This window comes from Argiope bruennichi, chromosome 2 (assembly GCF_947563725.1).
Source record: "Argiope bruennichi chromosome 2, qqArgBrue1.1, whole genome shotgun sequence".
Lineage (NCBI taxonomy): Eukaryota > Metazoa > Arthropoda > Arachnida > Araneae > Araneidae > Argiope > Argiope bruennichi.
The window spans coordinates 62,172,635-62,197,559 of record NC_079152.1 but is presented as its reverse complement, the minus strand read 5'-3'; the positions used below and the strand labels follow the sequence as shown (position 1 = coordinate 62,197,559).

At 31.4% G+C, this 24,925-nt stretch overlaps 1 long non-coding RNA gene across 1 annotated transcript in view; it reads right to left on the bottom strand.

Annotated features, from left to right (window-relative positions):
- Nucleotides 1-251: 251 nt before the first annotated feature.
- Nucleotides 252-24,925, bottom strand: part of LOC129958629 (uncharacterized) — a 40,229-nt gene continuing 15,555 nt past the window's right edge. Inside the window, exon 2 of the long non-coding RNA XR_008783272.1 lies at nucleotides 252-412. This is a non-coding gene — a long non-coding RNA (uncharacterized LOC129958629). The remainder of the gene's footprint in view (nucleotides 413-24,925) is intronic.

Sequence of the window (24,925 nt, the reverse complement as noted above, 5' to 3'; positions counted from 1 at the left end):
AAAGACCCCTCTCCCTTTTTTTCCTGGTGGAAACCTGTTAACCAAGAAGCAAGTACGTGCCAAATTTGATAGCTTTAAGTTCAACGATCTGTCGAGGAGAGTTTTGAATTAAGGCTTTTGCACGTCACTCAATTTACAGGTAGTAACCAGCCTTTAAACGTTATCATACTTAAATGTTATCAATTTTGTTACAAACAGAAGTAAATATGAATGATGCAGAGATATGAATAAGTTAAATTTAAAAGTACTCACCTGTAGTGATTGACTATCAGAACTTGAACTGTCCTTCGAACTTCTCGAATCTCGACACTGGCTGCTGTAGTTATTGTTTGCTGGAGAAACTTTGGCCGCAGGCATGCTGAAAGGAGCTGATATAATGCCTATGCACATTGAAATCGGTCCAACGGGCCATCTGTAAAGAGCAATGTTTTGTTTTAAGAACAGTCATAAATTAATTCAAAAAATTGCAAATGAATATTGAGAATTTTAAATTTTCTTTTTATTTGGTTCAAAATATTTCAGTTTCAGGCAGAAAACTCAAAAATCTAATTAAGCTTGACGAATGTTAAAGGAATGATAAGAAGTATACGGAAAAAGTTAGACAAAGGGATTTGTGAAAAGAAAAAGATTATGGCAACGCAAACATAAGGTCCTTTATGATCAGATTATATGTTGCTATCCATTCAACCAGAACCAGAGATTATTTTGTTTTATTCCAGCCGAAAGGGACTTTGAAGTTAGCTTGTAATATTTCAAATTAATATAAAACCATTAGAAGTGGTTATCTTGAAACTTTCTCGCGTACTCTCAAAACAAATGGAGATATTTTTTTCTCTCCCTGTTTAAAATTATGAGCCTTGGGCAGGGATAAGAATATTACTTGTATTCAGATTTTTATTTTCAGCGTTCTGTTCATGAGAGCTTAGTGTTTTGTAGTGTAACCGAATATGCATTTTGGATACCTTTCAGTCAATCGATAAATTTCAATTTTAGTAGAAAGATTACACCAAATTTCATTTATTTAAATTACTACGTTTTTGAATTATCGAGTGTACACGCATACGGAATTACAGACGGACAAAAATTTCACTTATCTGGTATGAAATTTCATATGGATCTACACTTTAAAGATTAATTCTATATACCAAATTTTATCCATCTAACTTTTGTAATTACCGAACAAATTTCTCTTGAATAGATTTTTTTCAAAACTTGATAGAAATCTACAAATTTGGTGTTAAGTTCATGTACCAAATTTCATAGGTCTAGCTCAAAACGATTTTGAATTATCGCCTTCGCAGACAGAGAGATATAATTCCAGTCACGAAAAGTCTTAATTAAAATTGGGATTGAAATTTATAACCCCCTCCCTCCAAGGTATACATTATCACCTTCCATTTATAAATATGCAAGTTTGGAGGCTCTAGTTCAAACGTTATAACCTGTGGAGTGTCCCCTCACACACACATTCATCTTTTTTGTACGTAAAGATAAAAATTGATTGACATCTAAACATAACAGCGTTATCTTGTACCTAATTCTCCCAGTTTGTATGCGACTCTAAGGTATTACCAGCTTGATATGCGATTTTAAGCCGGCTCAAATGTTTGATACAACGTTTGAGTCAATAATTCGTCAGTCGCAGACATTTTTTTATTACATATGTAGCGAATGTTTGATCATAGCTTAATTCAATGTTTGATGGGCCATGAGGAATGATGAACGGCTGAAGTAGTTGTAATGGTTTTACTACCGCATTGATGGTATTTTTTTTTTCCTATTTGTGAATTGCAAAAAAAAAAATTGGCCGAAAAAATTATTATTTATCAGATTAACGGAGGTAAAATGTCTCATCGCATGTAATTATAAGATCATATAACCGAATGCTCGAGATTTCCTGAAACTGGAAAGATGGAAAGAAAATGGACAACCACCAGAATATCTCCCAAAGCCAATATTCGAAGCTTAACAAGAAAAGCTCATAGAGCGAAGTCCATCTGTAATATGGTAATGTGGATTATTCCAAAGAAACAGGCCAATTTTTAAACCGAATTGGTTTATTTCTTTTTTGACACATAGGGACGATCACTACTTTACACAACTTTACAAAGACTAACATTTAAACATTAAACATCGAAACATGAAGCTCGAGATTTCCTTAGACTAAGATGGAAAGAAAATCGACAACCACCAGAATATCTCCCAAAGCCAATATTTGAAGCTTAACAAGAAAAGCTCATACAGCGAAGCCCATCTCACGGTACCAACGTTAGAAAGTGTTGCATCGTTTAATACCTGTTTTAATTATCCAAAAGAGAATAAAATCTTACAATTTGCATTTTTTTAGATTGTAATATCAGTTAAGTAAAACAAACACAAACAGAGGAAAATGGCCGTGTTACAATTTAATTCTGGAGAGATTTTCAAGAGATTTCACCATAGTATGCCACCATGTAAGATATTATTCTCACCATATTTGAATTGAAGAACCAGTTAGGCAGAAATGTGTGCCTCCGCTTCCACTAGGCATCCGGCTTCGAAGCTGTCTTATTTAGAATACTTTATTTCTTCTCGAAGCATCACTATACATTTCCAGGTGTCGTTTATTGAAAATAACGCCACAGAGATACATGACATAACTATTACTTGATTATATCACAGGGGTGTTTGTGCTCCGGGGAAACCCCGGAATTCCGGGGATTTTGAACTTCGATACCCGGAAATTCCGGGGATCGTCGTTCAAAAGGAAGTAGGAATAATAATGAATTATTTATTTTGATCTGGGTAATTTTGTTTGCTTTGAAAGCAGAAAACGCAAGGTCAGTGTGTGTGGTGAAAACTTTTCCTTTCTTTCTCCAAAGGCAGTGATAATGCGTGAAAAGGGGGAAAAACTTTTTTGTTCTTTCCTTATTGCGAGTTATGACTCATTTCCCCGGTTCTCGGACATTCTCTTCTGGATTCTTTTCGGCAAGTAAGCGCGGCAGAAAAAAAAGGGAGAGACTTCGTTCGACCAGATGTGCGATCACGTGACCTGGGTTCAAAGGTCTTAATTTTGCAAAAAAAGTAATTCATTGAACTTTTATAATTAGGTCATTCAATACTTCATAATTGTAATTTTTCATTTCTCCCCCCCCCTTCTCGAAACTCCAAAATGTCGGTAGTAAGTCCGTAAAAGTTTCAGGGGATTTTTTGGGGTCCCACAAACACCCCTGATATCAAATCTAGCTTGACTCACACAGATTTTGTTCCATTTATGTTTTTTAAAGCCACTGCAATATGGAAAGAAAGAGGGAAAACTATTATAATCTTCAATTTACACTTTAAAAAAAATAGAAAAATATATTATGAAAAATAGGACAATAAATTTTAAACTCAGTGAAAAATTGATTTTAGTGCCTGAATGTTTGAATACTCTGACTATGAGTGCTTCTATATAATTTGTTCAGATGTTTGATATTAAAGATATATAAGTAGAATGATCTAGTGACATTGCAAGTCCATTTTTTTTATTAGTTTAATTAGCCTCTAGTATAAGATTTCCGTGTTATGATATGATTAGAAAATTGTTGCTTAAGTACTAATGAGACAAAGATATGAAGGAAATAATAAGATAACTTCGAAGATAAGGATTGTTTAATCTACCTATACATTTTACCTTTAAAGGAAAAAAAATCATGAATTCGTCAAAACTCTCATTAATGGAAACAGGAAGAGTTGCGAGGCATAGTTTTTCATATTCACATTTGGACAATTCTTTTGTTCGTCATCTGTCATCAATTTTCTTTCAGATTTTTTTTTGTTAACATTTTATTGCCTGCCACGAGTTTCAAGAGAACACTCGAGATTTTCTAAAAATATTGCCTTTATATAAAGGTGTCCAACATATAGATCTTTCGAATCCCTTATTTATACTTATAACCTTGGATCATTAAGTATTATATTGATAGCTTATGTTTTGCACTTGAATTTGCATGGCAAAATATACCTTTTATTCTTGATTGTTTAAAAAAACTGTCAGTAAATTAATAGTTATTAACATGTTAACCGCCAAGGGCTTATATATGCATTTTATGCATCAATTTCTTTAAGAGTATATATACGTCTTTACGAAATATTTTTTTCTGTAATTAAATGCTAACCGTTAAATTTCATTTAATTCTTTTGAATGCAGAAAACTGATCTTGAACAAAGATTCACCTGCATAATGCCGAGTCTTAAAACAAGGAAGAGCACATTAATGCAAAGATGCAAATAAAAGTGGATCTTACAAGATCTAAAGAAAATGTGAAGAGATACACAAAGATTAAGATTTCAAATCAATTAAAGAGATTTTATTCATGTTATAGAATAAATTAGGAAATTAAGATTAAAATTTGTGTGATATGCCAACAGAAGTTTTCAATAAATAAGTGTACTGATTTAGACTTAACATTTAATTATCATACACTGGCGGAAAAAAAATCTCAACACCAAGAAAGACTTGTGTTAGATAAAAAAAAAATTGGTAGACGTGTTTATACATCTGAAAGATGACATCGATTAAAATTTCGCGCTTTGCGCATAAGTGTGGCGCTAGTAGCACCACTCAGTACTTGCAAATCAGGTTTGCTTTAAATGCGTGCTGTTAAGTAGGTGAGCGTTTTTTATCTTTGAAATTCGGCGTAATGAGTTCATGTTAGCCAAGAATGTCTTTAGGAAGACGAAGAAACCATTATCAACAGCTCACCTCGTACCATAGCGACACAACGAACTGTTAAAAATCTGTTACTTCAAGGACAGCTCCAAGTCAGGCGCCCTGCAGCGTATATTCCATGGACTTCAAGCCATTGCCGTTTGGGACGCCGATGGTATCAAGCCAGAGTGGAGATCTGTTGTGTTTTCTGATGAAAGCAGGTTCTGTCTTAATGCCAGGGATGGAAGTGTGTTGGTCTGAAGGAGGCCAGGGGAATGCATTTAAACAAACTGCCTGCGACCTAGACACATTGAACCTACACCTGGAGTCATGGTCTGGGTAGCAATTTCCTATGACAGCAGGAGCACTCGCGCGGTTATCTCAAACACACTGACTGCAAATTTGTACGTCAGTTTGGTAATTCAACCTGTAGTGCTGCCATTCATGAACAGCATTCAAAAGCGATTTTTCCAACTAGATAATGTTCGCCCTCATACCGATATTGTAACGCAACATGCTCTACAGAGTGTCAACATGTTACCTTGGCTTGCTAGAACACCAGATCTGTCTCCAATTGAGCACGCATGGGATATCATTGGACGACAACTCCAGCATCATCCACAGCCAGCACTGACAGAACAAGTACGACAAGCATGAAACTCCATACCACAAAGTGACATTCGGCACCTGTATGACACAATGCATGAACGTTTGCAGGCTAACATTCGAAATTCTGGCGGATACACCGGATATTAATGTAACAGCATTTCACATTTTAAATGCATTTTCTTGAGCTTAAATTAACCTGTGACCTTGAAAATTTAATCAATTAAACACGTTAATTAAACAAATGTTAGGATTTTCCCCCGTCAGTGCATATTAACTTGTACATATTATACAGAACATTTAATTATAAAATTTGAAAAATTCCGAAATGAAATCGAATAGCAAAGAAGTGTTTGAAATGCCATCGTTACTTGATAGCGTCCAAAGAATATGAAGAATGAATAAAAGACCGAGAATTACAAACATTTTATTGAAATCAGTTTGAATAACGCATGGACGTCACGTGCCATTAAGGTCATAAGCTATAATATGCTTTTAAAATCATTGGTACATGGAATTTTTAAATGATTAATTTAATTTTTTTAAATTCCGCCATCATCTTGAATGGTTACAGAAGCAAAGAAGATATATGTAAGAATATCCATAACGCACATATTTTCAGCAGAGAATATTTTCTACAAAAGTTTTGTGTTCCAAAGTTTTTGAGAGACTCAGGAAAAATAATCAAGGCATGTTCGGCGTTTCCAACGATCATTACTCTGAACCATTACGAGCATGTCTTCCTCACGATGGACATCACGATTGGCATTAACATGGATCTTACCATACAAAAACCATATTCTACGATTGCAGCGATTGCTCGATATGTTGTTCATTCAAAAGTTTTGATAAAGATTTCTACTGGAGTATTTATTATTACTGTCTTTGCTTAGACATTTAATAATGAATTATGAATTTGTTTATTGATTTCTGGCAATACCAAACAAAATATAAATTACAAGTATTTATATAAGGATAAATCATTACTTTAAGTAAAAACTCTTCCCATTTTAACACCAAATATGTACACCAATGTTATAAATTACATATATTAATTAAATAAAAAACCATGCATGTTAATAGCGACACCGAGGCAAAATAGAGAACTAAGCTATAGCGATCTATTACTTGATATCAATAGAATCCAAAAACTGATACCTCATATCTGATACATTTAGTCTGTATTAGTTTTGTGAATTCGATATTACTTTTGCGTGAATGATGCAAAATATCAAAATCATAAGGTATCACTCAACTCTACTGAGATTCCATCACAAAGCCACTGTAGCCTTAGTTAGATAATAAATACTTGATTTCCTAACTGGAGGGTCAAGGACTCGAACTTCGATTCGACTTAAATTGTGCTCTTAACACAGGTCGTGTGAAAGGAGCGCAAAGAAGGCATAAAATGTTTTACCCGATATTACAAAATAGTCTTATGTTGCTTGCAAACGGGACATTAGTATAGATAAATTAAACTGCTAAAATTTGCGTGCCTTTTTTATAGCACTGTACTCCAGAAATTCACACTCCAAATCATTTAATTCGAAATATTTCAATCATAAATCTATTGTTCAATAACTTGATTTTTAAACGAACTACTTTTTAAAAGAAGAATGGGTTGATTTCCTTAATCACCATAAATACAGGCATTGAAGGAAAAAAAAGTACATATTTCACATTCTGTGGGGAAACAATTATTTTATAAAAATGTTTTCCTTTATTCAACGATTATTTCGACGTTTCTGCAAATAATCAGTATTTCAATGATTCTGAATACATAAGGAATACCTTTTATAATCAGAACTTCACTGAACGAGATGTGTCGGAAATGTATCGATTAAATCTTAAAAACTAATGCTTAAAAGGTAAGAATTTAAAATAAATTCTAGAGAAATCTAGATACACAATTAAAAGACTTTGTACAGAAAATCTAGAGTTAAGCATGAAATGCATTATGAATAAAATACTTTTTTTTTTAACAAAGGAACGAAATAGACACCTCAGCATTCGTTACATCCAACTAAAATAAAGATGCAGCATCTTTCGGTAGTAATAATAATAACAATAAAGAAATTGAAATCTGCTATCGTAAATTTCAAGTTATCATGCGAGAAATTTTTTTTTTAAGTCGCTTGGTATCCGACAAAAACATGTTCTCATATTTCGCAATCATCAACTTTTAGAAAAGCTATGGTTTTTGACCATCTCAAAATCAATCGAGTTCTAATTTTTTTTCACGAGGCCAGAAACTTTATTATTATTATTTTTCACAAATCAAGGTTTAACTCCAAAACAATTTTTGGCCAGCTAGAAAAATTAAAAAATATATATAATTTTGGTTACGTTCTCACTGTCTCCCCTCGCCCCCTTCATTCTCATTTTCTTCTCTCTGCTTCTTCGGACGGTAACTTCCTACGACCCTGCTTTTTATTGAGCAGATAGGAGAATCGAGTACATATCGGATATTCGCGTCAAGTTGTAACTTCTTGTTGGCAATAAATCGCCAAATGTGACAACCTTCTTTATAATTTCCTTATAATCCTAAAAGCGAAAAATTTGATGTCTCAAAAGCCATAAATCGCTAATTTTTCTGTCCATGCATTTTGAGGCTTCAAAAACCCCAAACCAAAATAACATGTTCTCATATGATAATATATTTCGCTGTTTATTCAAATTTCAAAGAAGAGTTCGCCCTGAAATGTTGAGAATGCAAGAAACTAAATCATTTCTATATTATAACTGTATTTTTATATAAGGTGTCGTTCATAAAAAAATAATAACTGATTGAAATCAAAATTAATTGAGAATAATGTAATTAAATTCATTATTTGTTAATCAGATAAATATATGAGACAGTATTCCTCTCCCTACCATTCCATCTGATAACTTTTGCCGAAGTCGCCAAATTTGACGTGGACAGTGTCCACACACGACAGATATTCGACGAAATTCGGATGACTGAAACTGATAATTCTTTCAGCCTGGATTCTGCTCTTAATTTTAATAAAGAAGTCCCATTTTCAGAGACCATAAAGGAAAAAATTACCAATTTTTTCATTTGACTTATTAGTATTATTATTAGTTCAGTATAACAAAAGAAACAGAAGTAAAAAAGAAATAATTGAGTTTCACGAAAATAAAGTATGGTTAAGGCCATACCATAACCATAATTATAAGACAACATAATAATGTCATAACTTTAAGGAAATTTATGGTTATCACGTCGCTTCCCGTAGTCCATAAGGTCCCTTGGGAAGGAGGGCAAAGTGAACCTTTCGATAATGCATTAGCCAATCTGACGGCCCTCTGTTTTGCTCCTCTTCGAAGTACGGAATTATCACTTGCCATCAAGCGTTTCTACTTCTAATAGCGATCATTAAAGCTGTTAAGGAGTACAGCTTCATGCGATTTCGATTTTGAATTTTCTTTGATGAAAAAAGAAAACACCAGAATTCTGATCTTTGAAAGTGCAGAGCCATTATCGGGCGAATTTCGTAATCGCTATCTCTGCTTATAATAAAGATGAATTTGTGTACATGGCCCTTATATATCGTGAAGGGTGCGTATATGCATATTCTGAGTGAAGTTTTTGAAACATCTATTAAAATTTTAATTAAAAATCGAACTGAATTTGGGTGTCTTCCAGTGACAACTTCCGAAAATATTATTGAATAAAAATAAATTTCACACCGTTTTAAATTTTACAAAAATTGTCTTTTTAATGATATCAATTTTATAGTCGTATAAATTCTCTAAAGTTTGGCAAATGTTTTAAAATATATTTTTTTTTGCCTAATTTCCAACAACAGATTACACTGTTGCTCCGAAACTCAAATCATTTCCATCATTTCATCAAATGTTTTATAGCTTAATTCTCTTTCATTATTGAAAGCTTCAGAAAGATTTTAGTTTAGTTTATTTATATTAACGTCCTATTTGAAGCAATACTAGGGCTATTTTGGGACGGACCTCGTAATTTTGAACCGCGGTCAGATGACGAGGACGACACCTGAGCTGGCACCCTCCTTTTCTCCACACCACACCACACCAGCGGGAGGACGTTTGGTCAGGACGGATTTAACGTGCAACAGACCCCCTTACACGACGGTTCTTCGGTGGAATCGGGTCTCGAACCTGGAACCCTCCGGTTCCGAAGCCCAGACCTTACCACCAGGCCACCGCGGCCCCCAAGCTTCAGAAAGAAGATTCTGTGTAATATCTATGTAGCTTGCAAGACGAATAAAAAAGGGAAGTCACAATACCGCGGACATGCCGTTACATGGAATTTAGAAGAGGTATTTGCATTTTTAATATTTAACTAATTATATGGAATTTGTATCCATCAGAAAAATTCATATATATAATAAGATATTAAGGCTATTGAAATATCACAGCTTTAATGTCTGACAGTCTGGCGGAATCATAAAGTTATATATAAATAATTTAAAAGAAATTAAATGTAACCAATATTCCTGATGAATTAGCTGGTCGCAAAAGGGCATTAGTTTTGAATATTTAGGCGACAAGCAAAAGTGCTGAATTCGCAGCTCATTCAGCAAGTTTCCACACCACATCAGTGAAAGGATGATTAACTTTTGTTTCAAAAGTACCAGGTGCCATGAATCTTCGGTGTTAGCAGGTGTCTTCTGCGTCATATCCTATTTCGAGACTTCCCAGATCAACATGATCTGTATTTTAGTTAAATATTTTTGTCTGACACAGATATCGTGTTTTCTTTTAAATGAAAATGCAGTTTGAAAAATTCTATTGTAATTTCCTATCGGTCATTCCGGTGAAAGAAAATCTTTACCGAAGAACTTACGATTTAACCAATTCAAATTGCACGAGCATATTTACATTCTTATATAACTTGACTATTTAGAGTTTTTTTTATTTATTATTTTCTCGTATACGTAATATAGAAAAAATATTTTAATTGTAAAAAAAATTTGAACTCGAGATTTTGACGAATCTCCACATTTTAGACCTCCTAAGTTGGAAAAATTCATTTTTTAGAAAATGTCCGTAATTTTTTTTCTTTTAAAAAATTTTGTTATGTAATATTAGCAAATTTTCCTATTGTTTCCTTAAAAATGATTCAATCATTATGTCATTAGCAAAGATACTATTATATCAAAGATATCAGCAAGTTTTTCTAGTATTATTTGTCAATTTTTGCTCTTGATAATGAACAGATAATGACAATAAAACGATAATAGCAAGCAGTTCATAACAATCTTGGAATTTGTTCCAAAAATTGTAAATCTACATGCATCCAAAAATTGTAAATCTATTTTGCATTTCTGCCAAAATGCTTACTTGATTCTATTCACTATACTATTAGGTTACGTTATATTAACGTCCCGTTTTTAAAGCAATTCTAGGGCTATTTTGGGACGTACCTCGTAATTTTTAACCCCTGTCAGATGACGAGGATGACTAATAATTTAGAATTTTTCATCCAAGCCTTGATGTATGAGATAAAATTACAGAATCTTTAGAATCGTTACAACTTTTGATCCACCTAGAATTTTGTTCCTGAATAAAATTTATTCTTAGTTGAGAAATCAAGGGTATACTTCAAAAAATATTTATATATTTGCATTGAAAGAGACGCTAAGCTTAAGAAAGAACTTCATAAGTGAGACTATGCGAGGAAACTTATAAAGCTCTAGCGTTTACCTATTGATAAATTATCTAAAACAGTAAGGGTTTTTTTTAACGCAATGAACGGAAGACAAGATAATTCGGAAGATACCTTGTCAAGAGAATGAAGATATCTTAACAGAAAGAATAGTTCTGTCGATTAAATCTTAATATAAACAAAAGCCATTGTTGCTATGTTTGTATGTTCGTTCTATGTCACTCTTTAAATAACTAAGCCTAATTCAACCAAACTTTGCATTCTTATTATATAAAAGAATACTATAATATTTTCGGAGTACAATAACTAAATTTAACAAAAATCTTTATTTTTTCACTTAGAACTACTATTCTATTCATTCCACTACTATTTTTTTAAATTTCCGTTATATCTGAATGCATCGTTTAAAAATACCTTTATTGGTTTTAAAATAATGATTATTCATTGCTTAAATGTAAGATTAACTCTATTACTCAAACGAAAACAAATTTTTCTCGGCATTTGTGGATAAATTTACTATACTAATCAAACAAATATTTATAACTTATGGAGAAAAGTAGCTATCAGCAACTTTTAAAAATCGTTTAGTTCAATTAACATCCAATTTTAATTAAAAAAATTTTTTTAGGCTTTTGAAAGAATTATATTCATAATAGGATTTTATACAAACGTAGTTTTTAAGTTAAAAATATTATACATGAAAGAATTCTAATTCCAAACAATGCTGGGATATCAACTAGTATACTTATCAATAAAAATTGTTCTTTTGGATGGAATTCTTTATTAAAGATATTTTTCATATTCATAAAATACAAAAGAGACATATACACAGATAATCTTTAAGTTTTGAAGCCTAACTCATTTCATAACAGTGCTTTGTTTCGTATAGCAAGGATGCACATAAGAAGATATTTGTTTAGAAACTTTACAACCATGTAATATGAGGTTCCATAAATTTCAGTAAAATTCTGTATTGCGAGACATCTCCTATGCCTTTGTTTAGCCATAAATCGAAATATATGCGCAGAATTTCTGTTGCGAAAGTACAAATGATTGGTGTTGGTTTTCAGCAAAAATCAATAGTTTATCCTGATCGAGGCTTTCGCTTTCATGTTGTCTGGGGAACAACAGAAAAAGAAAAAATAACCACCGGAGCCTTTTTCAATGTCGTCCCGAATGCCATTTGGAGCGAGGAGACTTCATTATTCACGATTTTCTTTTCAATGTCACGAAACAGCTTTTTTCTGCAATTGTCGTTTGCCGCAATTTCATTAGTGGGGCTGTTCGATTGACGGAGAAAGGATTTGGAATTTTTCAATAGAGGCTCGTGACAGCAGACGACTTGGAACAGGATAAGGAAGTGATATTCTATTTTTTATTGGTATTCCTTATTTTTGTTTGCCAAGCGACGCAGACAGAATTTGACATTAATTTAAAGTATTGAATAAATAAAGGTCAGAAAAGGTAAACAATAATGATTAGGATAATTCTTTTTGCATTGTCTTATGGTTTATGATATGATTTAATGATTGGGATTATTAGAGATATCATTTGAAACTCATTAATTTGTAATTAATAAAATACTAGCCGCCTTTGTCGACCAGTTTGTCCGTCAAGATTGTTGGGTTTTTAAGGTGTTAATTATTTAATATGAGATGCATCTCTTTAAAAAAAACATTTCACCTTGTAATTTGATACGACTAAAATACATGAATTCAATTAAAACAGTTTACTGTAAATTACAAAGTGTAGAAAATTGCGAAATAAAAGGGGAAGTAAAACTCCTATTACGAAATGAATGATTGGCAAAAGCACGTGTTTGAATGGAGTTTGAATTCCATCAAAGTATTTAAAAACATTGTTTCAGATAGTATATAAAACAATTAAAAATATTATTATAGTTAAATAAAAAATTGTACAGATATAAAATTTATATTATTAAAAAGGTAATTTTTTAGCCTTAAGATAATACAAAAAGCATTTTTATAAGATAATTGTTTTGGAAGATATGAGTAACAATTTCCGTAGGCAAGTCATAACGATTATGGCGATTATTATTAAAATTAATATACGGGCTCCAAAACTGAAAACTTTTGGTGCGATTTCTCGCCAAATATAATCCTGACAATTTTTGATAGCAGCTTTAAAAGCCGTTTGTTAACATTTCTGGTATATATCCAGGATTGTAGGCTTTTAGAGCGTTTTTGGACGATTATCGCGAAATTGTGCATTAATATTGTCTTACCATGGTTGCTTTTCTGGCAACGGTTAAGCCTATATTTGCACTTGGTTGAAATTTTTATTTGAAGCTTATTTCTTGATTTCTTTGATATCTCTCCTTTGACTAAATGTCTTCTTTGGTAACATGGCGAACTATCTCCAGAACACTTCTAATATTTTGCAGCTCTATTAATTAGATAAGCGAAGCATTTGATTCAGTACAACTGTAAAAATGTTCAAAGAATGAAGCAATCTGAAGTTTGTATGATATTTTGTTTATATTTGGCTGTTGCCATTCTACAATTAGTAATAAGCTCGATTTCTGTGCCATGTACGCTAGCGTTTTATATATATACATATTGATATTTGTAGTTTTGTGTTTCACCGAGAGTCTGCGACAACTTGAAAATAATATTTCGAGATCAGAAGATCTTGGGTTCGAGACCCTATTTTTATCAAGTATGTAAGTCTTTGATCGTATATTCATTCGTTGGTATTAGTATAGAAGTTTCAAAGTTCAGGTATTGTTGTAGTCGTCATCACATTTAATACGGAGTTGGTACCATGAAAATCATTTTATAGTTTTAAAACTGTATACTATACTTGTCAAAATAAGACTTGAATTACAGAATATAATTTAACAGTTAAAAGAAATGCTTATTTATAGTTTGGGAAAATTAATTCTATATATGCAAAGTAACATCACAGATAATTCAGAAATTTCACTTCATTTCAGAACATTTTTAATTAGCTTTTCAACTAAAAGACATTTGATTTTATAATAATTTTTTTTAAATGCGAATATCTTTTTTGTGAACATATGTTTATTATTTAAAGGTATAATTTTTAATACCAAATTTTGGGTATGTTTAAAAGAGAAAACTGGAAGAAGTTTACCAAAATTTCGGCATGTTGGAATATGCAAGATAAATGGCAGGGAATTTCGAAATACTTTGCGTGAAATCATTGAGGTAGTTAGAGGGGATTTTTTTTATACTTATGAAAGATGAGTGTACAAAATGCATGCACCAATATTGTTCTTAGCCTTTGAACACTATTTTTCATGCAGCTTCCTCTGTTTTCATATTTTTTTAATGAAATACGAGGACGTTTAGTTAGACTTACTACGGCCGCGATGGCCTGGTGGAAGTTCTTGGTTTCGAAATCGGAAAATTTCAAGTTCGAGACCCAAGTCCACCGAAAAACTGTCGAGTAAGCTTTAAAGCCATCGTTAAATTGTACACATTAAGTCCATCGGGTCAAAATATCTTTCGGCTGGTGTGGTGTGGCAGTTTGGAGAGGGGATGCCAGCTCAGGTGTCATCCTCGTAATCTGACCGTATTCAAAATTACGATGTCCTTCCCAAAATAGCCCTAGTACTGCTTTAAAATGGGACGAAACTGAACTGAAATGAGACTTACTACGTAAATATAAAAAGCGTGGTAGAAATATCTCATCATTTTCTTCAATAACTTCTGCATTTTACTCTTCTTCTTGATATTACATACTTTTAGCTTTTAAGCAATAACAATTTTTGGAAGTGCTTATAAATGCCAAATTCTTATTATTGGATGTACCTGTAATATTAGGTAAATTGCTATAACAAGCATAGCCAGTAACATAAGGATTAAAAAAGGGCATCTAGAATGTTTAGATATTTCAGAACAAACTGATTCGAAATGTAAAATTAAAGAAGAGAATTTTCTTTTTGACACTTTTCATCTGGATTTAATTATAAATTATAAAGAAATAAAATATACATTATGGTTTTTTTCTCTTTTTCTTTTATAACAGAGAAAAGGGTTGCTTTATTATATTTAGATTTTCCCAAGAGATAAAAGAAGACAAGAGAATACAGTGAGAAGGAAGCACACTGCTTTTAAAGAATAGAAAACAAATTACACGAAACACATTTGAATAAGTTACATCTTAAAAAAATAATATCCTTTTATAATAATGAATATTTAGTAATTTTTTTCAGAAGTACAACTGAATTGTCTTGAAATCTTTCTAATTTACTTTGCATATGGTTTCAAATTATTATTTCACAAAAGCTGCTTTAGGATGTATAAGCCGTCCTTGAAAAATTTGCATTATTATGCAACAGTTAAAATTTACAACTGTAGTATGTCGTAATTTTTGGTGACCTTCAAAGGAACTTTAGCTTCGTCACAAACTATGTTTGCTTTGTAAGAAAATTATGACAAGGATTGATTAAGAGAAAAATACAAAATGCAATCAGATTATCATAAGTGTTTCAAACATATTAGCCACAAAATGAAAGCATTGTAGCTGTATTTACAATAAAAAAAAATCTCTACTACTAAGAAAGTTGAATATGTATACTGATGCTCTACAATTTTGTTTGGTGTTATATAGTTTCCTTTAGAATTCATTAAATTTTGTAAATGAATTTTTACACCTTTCAAAGTATACAACGCATAGCAATTTCTTTGAAATTTTTAGAATTTTAACTGAAACTTTAGGCGTTTTTTCGTCACAGCATTAAAACAATTCTTACGTTGCCTTAAAATTCAATCAGCAGGAATAGTCTCCCCGAAACTTTCTCGCATACCATCTAATATATTCTCTTCCTTCCACATAAAATTTTGGGTCTGAGGTCTAGGTCTACAATGCCACGAGATTCTGATCTTCAATTTCACACAATAAAGTTTTGTATTTTGTAATATAATAAAATACATCAGTATGTGTGTGTATCAACCACATGTCATTAGCGAACAGTAGTCACGAAAGATCAGTCTTTGGCGATTTTTTGGGCGATTAATTATTGGTTTGCGGCTAACACACAAATACTAGAAAACTGAATACGCTTTTAAGCACTTTTTTTTTCAGATCGGTTAAAAACAAATTTGGTGTAGAATTAGAACTGGCGTCACAAGATCACACACTAAATTTCTTTTATTTATGTTCAATGCATTTTCGAATTAATATTTTCATATACATATGATGAAATACATACCAACAGTGGTTCGACCCTATTATAGATGTGGCTTAAAATTTCCTAATGATCTTCACTTGAGATGCTTAGATTGTGAAACAAATTTCATCTGTCGCGTTTTTGAATCAGTGCGCTTATTTGTAGGCAAAAGTACAGACAGATAATAATCCCACGACAGATGCAGTTCCAAATTTAATATGGATGAACATTAATAATCCCACGACAGATGCAGTTCCAAATTTAATATGGATCTACATTACAGGTACTATTATAAATTTGTTTCTATTATAAATTTGTGTACCAAAGTAACCTAATTCCTTACTTTTTTTGTTATTTCATTTATTTGTACCCAGATAGACGTTCATTTGCATAAATTTTATTTAAAATTTGTTAGAAATCTACAAATTTAATGTAAAGATCATGTACTAAATTTCATCAGTCTAGCTCAAAACGCTCTTGAGTTATTATATTAATAGACAAATAGATACAGCGACAGGCAGGCATAGTGCCTAAAACGTGCTTTTCGGGCTTAGGAATATCTGAAATGTGGAGACTCGTGTCAAATAATCGAGTTTGGATTTTTTGACGATTAGAATACTTTCTTACAATACTTTTCTTCATCATCATATTCTAGAAAGTGAAAAATTGTTTTTTTAATAAAACCAGTTTAATATTAATACTAATTTTTCCTGAATTTCAGCAATTTTAAAAAAATTTATCTAATTTTTAATAACAGAATACATTGTCGACCTTAATTTCAAACTGTTTTTATTTTTTTTGTTAAATATTTTAATCGATGATTTTCTTCCATTGTTGAATATTCTGCTTAATATATGTGCAGTTTATGAATAAATAAGCTGGAAAAAAGAAAAGTAAAATGAATAAGAAATAGTAATAATAGAAATAGTACCACGAAAAATTAGAAGAGAGATGAACCGGACATTTACGTTTGTAAGCACATTGATAACATGGGGATTAGGATGATCCAGTTATTCCATGAATAGAACAGTTGTTTATCTATCAAGCAAATACAACTTTAATTTCTATTATAACTTATGGCTTTAAAATATTTTCTAGAGAGATTAAGGAATATAGTATATTATTCAATAAAATAAAGTAATTGAAAATAAACACGATCAAAATTCCTGGTGAATCAGCTCAACGCCAACGGCGATTAATAAATATCAACACAATAAATTGAAGATGTACAAATGGTAATCATAATTTAGCAATGCAACTGCTTGCAAATAAAATATTATTCATTGTTATATAATAAAAGAATTGAAAGCAATTATACAGCACATATAATTTAAATGATACATTTTCTCGCTTCTTTATTTTGATAAGTATGAATTCTATAAAGCAAGGCTTTTAAAACTTTTTCATTCTTTTATCTTTTCGGATGAAAACCTTTTCATGATCCTATAAATGTCTTTAAAAAATGTGTCATTATCTTAAGAGTTATAAGAAAAACAAGAAAATAATAATAAAGTTAAAAAGAAGTTAATTTAAAAATATTATTCTACAAGGTTCAGATATTCAAATGAATTTTGAATGGGCAATGAAAGATCTGAGAAAAAAAATTTCAATTATGAATCTCACTTAGATTTCACTTGCAATTTTGCTTAATTTAATAAATTTTGCCTTAAATAATATAGAAATTGACAAAAGGAAGCATATACAAATACTTTACTCCTCTTATAAAATACTCAATGACCAAAACAAGCACTTCTCCGAAGTACAATGAATGATTACTTCCCAGGAACGACCGACTATTCTAGCATGCCTGTGTTTCCTGTCATGTACGCACAATTAGACAAGGCACGAAATGAGCTTAATAGTCGGTCAACAGAAGCAAGAAAGTTGCATAACTTTACACGCGGCGTGTGCACACATGGATTTTTTGTTCTGCTTTTACCTCTGAAGAAAAGGATTAGATAACAAATGAAGCGTGTCGTGTTTAGGAACGTGTTCATCAACCTTAGCAGCTGCTTATGAAATGCAGTCACGTGGCCTTTAATTGTCCTTTACAGAGGGCCATTGATTTTTCTGAAAATTCAGGAAGGCTGGTTGTTATAATTTTCTATGTCCTAGTTGAGTGAAAAGAGGTCGGTCGACCTTAAAGGAGAGGATGTGCTACTTTCTGGGCAGTGGAGTAGAAATGACTCCCTGGGCTCCACAGAAATGGAGTTTTGGTTGATTAGTCAAATAAATCTGAAATTAGAAGTCAATATTTGGCCCTTTCCAGGGCCGGTGGAAAATAGGATGCCATGGGAATTTTATTCCTCATATTATATTTTTAGTTACTATATTTGGCATAATAAGGTTAAATTTATACTGTTTTTTCATTAAAAATTTTGATACTCTTATTGTGTATATAATAAATAACATGTAACGCAAACAGCCTGTTTCAAAACCGGGAAATCATAGAATAGAAATGCAACATTAATTTAACTAATTCCGCATATTATATGCAATATCTTTAAAAGGAAGCATTTCAGAGAAGAAAAATTGTTTTGACTTCGTCATCTTAGTTCAATCGCTTGTTTCAAGCGAGTTTCACCACACTGTTAAAATGTGGCGAACTGTTTTTATCTATGGCATTGCAAAACAAGGACATTCACTCGTTGGTAGTAATAAAAAGTCTATTCACATTCGCTATATGACGTTTGCCATCTACATTTAGCTTCAACAGATTGTTGGCATTTTAAAAATTTCCTTTGATCATGGGGTAGATATAGTTCACAGTTTCCATTAATGACTTTTGTTTAATGAATAAAAACTATACAGAGATGTTTTTTAGACAATAATGGATAATTATATTTAAATACACATAAATTCAAATACCTCCAATACAGTAAAAATCTTTTGAATCATGTTATATATATCATTATTTTTTTTGGTTTCTTAAAAAATTATTCGGTTTAAGTTGATTTTTGAAGGAGTGAGAGATTTTATTCAGATCAAAAAGATTCAGCACAAAAAATTAATAAAATAAAGATTATTGTCTTTATCTGAGCACTTTGATAAAGAATATTTTTTTTTATTTAACCTTAAATATTACCAAGAACCAAAGTATACATATTCACAGGGGTTGAAGATATGTATCATGTAAACGTAAAGAATTTCGATAATTGATAATAAAATCCTTTTCAAGACATTATTATTAGGGTTAATTGGTCAATAATAATAACGTCCTAACATAAGATCCCTATTTCTAATAATGACGTCTTCAGAAGGACTTTCTTATCTGAAACTTTCATTTACTCTTAACAAGATTAATTAATGTCTCGCACTTTGCTAGGTATCTAGTTTATCAATACTTAACGATCCACTTCCATTCTATTGCAAGTGCAATTAATATTCAAATGATTCTTCAATATATTGTCTGACACAAAATGTTCAAAAATTAATTGATCTACATTTCAAAAATTCATAAATTCCAGATTTCAAAAAATAAAATATTTTTAATTTCAGCAACAGTTATCTTTGTTCAAGTTGGGTTCCTTGTATTACTCTCCCAATTAATATATTTGGGATAGTAAGATTAAATTTTTAAAAGTCGGAAAAATAACTGATAATATATTTATATTAACGATCACTAATTTTAAGTGGGTTATGAAAAATATATTTTCCATAACTCTTCATTATAATTTTATAAATTTTTTTGGATAAACGAAGTGTCTGTGGGCCGTTGATTATTCAAATAAATTCTGAAAATACGTGCTGAAGAACATAACGAGTCTTTAAGAATTCAATTCATGTTATCACGTGATATAAGCAAAGCGTGTGTAGGCAATTTTGAATTCCAAAGCGATTTCCTGTAAAGATAAAAGGTCCAACAACGTAATCTAGTGAAAGATGATATGCTACTAAATAAGTGATACACTACTATGTGTGCAATGACTACTGACACACTGTAATGTTACCTGAATTGACGACTGGTCTGTTTTTGCTCCTGAAGAAACTATGGATACAAGCAATGAAAGTAATGTTTTAAATTCTATGCGTAACCATATGAAGTAACAAATGGCTCCATGGGAACCATCAAGTTACAATATGAAAGATATATATACTATACTAGCTTTTACCCACGACTTCGTACGCGTGGAAATAGATTGAAATTTATAGCATCAATGGCTTTAGCTTCTGTTACTTCCGCGCATGCGTGAATTTTCAACGCCAGTTGGGATAACGCTATGTAGATTAGAAATTTTTAATTTCCTTTATTCTGTTTTATTGTAATTCAAAAGTACTTCAGAATGAATCCGAAAGATCGATTCATTAACAATGTTTAGTTTTAAATGTATCGAACACTAAGAAAAACAGAATCGTTTGAAATAATAGTCAATATCATGTTAAGCCTAATCTCATTGGCGTGGGGAAAAAACCCTGAAGATTTACTCATTTGGCGATTTTTGGCGGGAAAGTTAGTGTTTAATTAATAAACAATTCACCACTCAATTAAACGGAATAAATAGTAGCCTAAGTCCTATTCCAAACAATAATCTATCTCTCAGCTAAATTTCATCCAATTCTGTTCAGCCGTTCTGGCGTGATTGACTAACAAACATCCATCCATCCAAACTTTCACATTTATAATAGTAGTATAGATGTAAGAAATCTATCACAACAGTAAGCTTCTAAAGAAATACGTAGTGTGGAGTAAATACGTGAAAAAACTGAATAAGAAAAATGCTGAATTTAAAGAATGTATGTATTTAAAGGTATCAATTAAACCGTTTAGCACAATTTTAATATCAATTAATAAAAATGGATTTTTTTTTGTTCAATTGAAAGTTCGTAAGTAAAAGCGAAAACAACTTTTTGGCTTTCTCGTGTATGAATAAGGAAACATTGTAAATAAAAAAGAATTAAACATGAGATTTTGACAAACCTTCACGTTTCAAACCCCGTGAGTCTGAAAACACATTTTTGCCGAAATCAGTTTATGTATATGTGAACATACTAAAAACACTTTGAGTAGACTACTGAAATTTGGTATATGGAATTACGATCGTATTTTTAGATTTCTGTCAAATGTAGACCGAAATTAATTCAGAAAAGACTGCCTATCTAGCTTTTCAAGTACAAATGAACTCGCTAACGACAAAACGTATGTAAAATTGGGTGCACAGATTTAGCATCTAAATTATGGATATCAAATTTTGAACCCAATCCGTCAAATGGTTGACCGTCTCTCGATATGTATTCACACTTGCATGTTCACGATATAATACATAAACGCGATGATTTTAATCAATGAAATTAGATATCTTATCTTGTGACTACAAATGTAGATTTATGCCAATCGGCCATTAAAAAGATGTCCAAAAATATATATTCTTGTGATAGATTCAGTAAAAAGGCTTGATTCTAGTCAAAGATCTATATTCCATAACTATCGTTCACTAAAACCTTGCAAGGTACTCGCGGCGTTACCAATTTTATGCTAATTTAGTTTAGTTTAGTTTTATTAATGTCCCGTTGAAAAGCAACACTAGGGCTATTTTGGGACGGACCTCGTAATTTTGAACCGCGGTCAGAGGACGAGGACGACACCTGAGCTGGCACCTCCCTCTCCACACCACACTACACCACACCAACGGGAGGCCGTTTGGCTCTGACGGATTTATCGTGCAACAGACCCCCTCACACGGCGGTTCTTCGGTGGAATGGGGTCTCGAAACTGAAACCTTACGGCTCACAAGCCGAGACCTTACTACCAGGCCACCACGGCCCCAATTTTATGCTGAGGCAAGGGAATAAGTCCTTTATTGGAGAAAATGCGAGAAAGTTTTGAAGAGACCATATCCACTGGTTTAAAAATAGAAACTTTCAAAAAATTTATTAACACCAGTTTTGTTTCTTAATGATCTTTGCAATACATTTAAAATGAAGTTGAAATTATTAAAATACCCACTTTTATGGAATTTTTAAATAGAACAAAAGTAAACAAAAATATGAATAAGAATTTAAATAAATGCACTTCGAAACTTCGTTCCCTGGTTATTGACCGAAATTTAGTCTTTACAGTTAAAAAAGTAGGCTCGGTTTTTATCCTTCTGTTTAAGAAAAATGGGTTAATAACAGTTAAGTTATTATCCGAGGCTTTAAAGCGGAAAAATATAGTTCTGCTGCTTTAAAAAATTGTCTTAGAAAATTAGAGAAGAAGCCACTTGTTTCAAAAAAACAAAAACAAAATAATGGCATCTTGTATGGATGAAGACAAATTGCCATGAAACAATGACATCTCCGCCACTTTGTGCCCTAGATACAAATTTAACTTTCGGTATCAATGACTTATCACCGATGAATGGTGACAGTGCTTATTTTTTGAATTGTCATGAGATTTTGCATCTATAGATTTAAGCTCTTCAAGTAACTAAATAATCATAAGTAACTAAACTTCAAGTAACTAAATAATCATTGCCAGTTCAAGTCTTGAAATCATAATAAAGATCAATAAGAATGATATTTTATTTCTTTCCTTCTTTAATGATACGTGATCACCAACTTTTTGTGCATAAATTAACAGAAAAAAACATTTTTTTTGTCTTCTTATAAAAGCTGAATTATTTACTTTTGAATTGGGACAATTAATTTATCGTTATTAAAAAGAATTATAAATTTAGAAATACAAGAAAATTTATACATTTATAAATTTTCTATTATTCAAATTTCATTACATTTTTTTTATTTATTTTGAAAACTCATAAAAAACGGTGCATAGATATTTGCTAGTATTTACTCTTCTCAAAAGGGCCATGGTGGTATGAAAAAAAAAAGTCAAAACTTCGAATTAGAGTATCGTAAAGCGTTTTCTTGTATATATGACAATGTTCAAATCCACCATCCTGGCTCTAACGATGTCAGGTTAGAATGTCGTAAAAGCATTATGTGGCATACCGGTTCAGATGGCATCCGACCACCGCTCCAAACTGCAAAATCCGTAGCGCATGTAATATTCACTAATTGGTTCAACATCCGTCACGCACATAAAAACTTAACAAACATTTTTTATTGACATGGTATCGATTTCATTCTATTTTCCTCGAAAAGCTTTCAAGACTCATTGTTCTCCACAACATCGTTTTGAGCCACAACGAATTTCTTTTTTTCCTGCTCGACTGTTCTATAATTTCATAAGCAAATTCAATTGCTAAAGAAACAATTATTATAAAATCCCTCAGAATTGTAAATTTTCCTTGAGCATCTTACCACAGTTATTACATACCTAATCTAAATGGAATCTATTGAAAATTAACCAATTTTCAATTGTTAATTAATTTCAATTGTTTATATGAAATCTAATTTTTAATATATATATTCAATTTTTTTAGGTATAATTGCTTTTAATCCTCAATTATTTTTAAGTCTTAATCCCCAGCATTCATCAAATTTTCTCATGAATAAACATTGATATTTTTAAGTTGTTTATAATTTTTTTTTTTTTTGAACAGCCTTGTCCTCGGGAGAAATCGAGTGTTCGAGGCCCGTTTCCACGGAAAATCTTTCGTACATATGAATCAGGGGGCACATTAAATCCGATATAATAGATCAAACATCTTCAAAGAAATAACGCTGAATTGAATTCTGGTTTTCTGCTCTGTGAACGTTGAAAATTAACAGGACATGAATCAAAACTACTTTGTTGTTTACCGAACAACTCTTGTGGAACTTTAAAAACAAATCAAACTTAAGTAAAAAAAGAAATATTTTTTTCTGTGTATAAATAATAAAGAAAAAAAAATTTCAGAATAAAGAAATGATTATTTAAAGTCCTATAACTCAAAAGGTTCTTAACATCCGTTTATATTTCTTGCTGAAAATTATGTGACACCACAGTTTACATTCTAAAATTTAAGAAAGGTAAATTAAAATTAAACAGTTATTAATAGACCATTTGAAATACATTTAAAAGTTATTTTGGTTTCAAAATTGTAAATTAATGAAAGTCACTTTAAATTAAGATCGACATGTTTTCATTGAATTTATAAAAATATGAAAAAAGTATCACTTTCTTTTCATGTTATCAGTATGTTTTAACTAGCGTAATACTTTTTGCAGATGACAGATTAAACACAATTCGTATTATGTGAGCATTCTTTCACGAATAGATTCGTTTCATACAATAGCAGGTTATCACAAACTCAGATAACTAAGATATTCTACAGCCATGCTATTTTGAAGCGTTCCAATCACTTGGTTAACGAATTTCTTCAAGTTTTTCTATTTGTTTAGATTTCAAATGAGAAAGGGTTTCGTTCAGATAAGAACTGAACTTTCAATAGAGCTGAGAATTTAACAATAAAAAAAAGAAACAACTGAATATTATGACAAAAGCATAGGTGAGATAAAAAAAAAAGAAAAAAAAACCCTGATAAATATTGTAACAAGAACATAAGGGGAAAAAAAATCGCTGCTCTAATTTTTTTGTACACTTCTCGCTTACGGACATCACTATCAGAAGCGATCATAAATTATTGTACTGTATATTTAAAGCTTCTAAGTTAACATTCATAAAAATTCTCTGGTGAATATTATTTTTTCTACTCACGGGTTATCATTTTTTTTTATTAGTCCTTTTCAGATTTCCATTGGAATTCCATGTCCATGGAAAAATGTTCAAAGGTTCACAGATATGGAATAATTTTTATTCTATTTTAAATTTTAAAATATCTGCTCGTTGATGGTAATTTGGTTATTAAGTCTTTTTTTCTTTGAAAATTCATTTTCGATTATATACATACCAACTTACAATCAAATTAATATCTTCACTAGATTTAGTGATTATGAACAGATAAAATATTAATAATAT